Source organism: Lucilia cuprina, chromosome 6 (assembly GCF_022045245.1).
Source record: "Lucilia cuprina isolate Lc7/37 chromosome 6, ASM2204524v1, whole genome shotgun sequence".
Classification (NCBI taxonomy): domain Eukaryota; kingdom Metazoa; phylum Arthropoda; class Insecta; order Diptera; family Calliphoridae; genus Lucilia; species Lucilia cuprina.
The window spans coordinates 50327466-50329383 of record NC_060954.1 but is presented as its reverse complement, the minus strand read 5'-3'; positions in this window follow the sequence as shown (position 1 = coordinate 50329383).

Below are 1918 nucleotides of genomic sequence, written 5' to 3'. Positions count from 1 at the left end.
CTAGACTATAGACTAGACTATAGACTAGACTATAGACTAGACTATAGACTAGACTATAGACTAGATTATAGACTAGACTATAGAATAGACTATAGACTAGACTATAGAATAGACTATAGACTATAGAATAGACTATAGACTATAGACTAGACTATAGACTAGACTGTAGACTAGACTATAGACTGGACTATAAACAATATTCTAGTCGGATTATCAAATGTTGTGTTGGCTGTAAATCAATAATCGCATTTGGTTGCAACAAACTGCTTCTCAATCGTTCTCCACCATATAAAAGTAGAGTATTAAAAAAATTGTTTCACTTGAAATGGTAGCATAGCAATAGTGTAGTATATAGCACCAGTGACAAAGCCTGTAGAAAGGAGTAATATGTGGTATATTTTCAAAACCAAAAAAAAATAATCGAGATAAAAAACTAATACTTACCGCAGTGTTTCTATGGCTATTGCTGATGATAGTGGTGATGTGAAGTGACGTACATATTTCTTTTTTTTTCTTGTCTTGCATTTCAACACATTATTTGTCAACACAAAATGATAAATGTGTTAAAGGCTCCTGCTGCTGCTACAGCATACTGCCACTGATTTTGTTGCATGACACAATAAAAAGTAAAACAAAAAGGAAAAAAATCAACAACAAATAAAGAATAAAACCACCAACCGAAATAAAATCAACACCAACCTACAAGTTGAAGAGTTTTTTTTTTTTTTGTTTTGTTTTGTTTTCAAATAAACCGCATAGTTTCTTTTACTAACGCCATTTTTTTTCTATTGGTTCTACTACTAGTTCAAGTAGTAATTCGGTATAGTTGCTTGAAAAAAAAAAATTTTGTTACCATAAGCTTTTTGACACAGTTTTATTAATCTTTTTGCTGCAAAAAAAAACCCACTTGCTGCAACTGTAGTTTTGAATTGTTATTGTTGCTATATGATCTCATATAGATTATGAAAATAGAACTATTTTATTGTGGCTTTAGATTACTTTTTAAGAATAGATGCGTATATGAAAAATATATATATTTTTTTTTAAATTTTAGAAAAAATTTAATATAAGTCATTTTAAAGAATTTTAAAGAAAATAAGAAACAAATAAAATTTTCAAACTAACTATAGACTTTCAATTATAACCTAAAATTTACTCATCACAATTCCATAAAGAAAACTGTATAAATGTTATCATTACTAACACACTTTTGTTTATTTAAAAATAAAATTTGAAATTCTTAAGTGAAAATTCATGAAAAAAGGACCTTGTTGATAACAGAATCTTAATAGAAAAATTTCATCAAACTTTCACATAAATGTTTATTTATTACGAGAGACAAAAAATTCAGATATTGCTATTATTTCGCACAATTTTTTTGTTTGTTAGTATATTTATTTTCTTGGATATTTTCCAGTTAAAATGTCCCCTGAGCCATCATGTCGTATGATTGATGTGAAAAGTAAACAAAATTTAACAGAAAGTACATACTTCTTCTGTGTTGTGCAATAAATTAAGGGAACATATCCACATAAATTGATGTCGCCATTACTAGATTGATTCAAAAAAAAATAACTTTAAAAAAATATCACTCGGAAAGAAAGAAAAAATACCAAAAATATTCAAGAAATAGTGACAGTAAAATTAATTTTATATATTATCATTAAATCAGGAAAGTTTTCTAGTTTTACTGAAATTTTCGCGTTTCCCAAATGTCCTGAGATTTCATGTAGGTGAAATTCCATGCCTACAAAGGCGTCTTAAATTTTTAAAAGTAACATTAGTTTTAATTTTTGGCTAATATGGGCGAACTATAGACTAGACTTTAGTCTATAGTCTAGTCTATAGTCTAGTCTATAGTCTAGTCTATAGTCTAGTCTATAGTCTAGTCTATAGTCTAGTCTATAGTCTAGTCTAT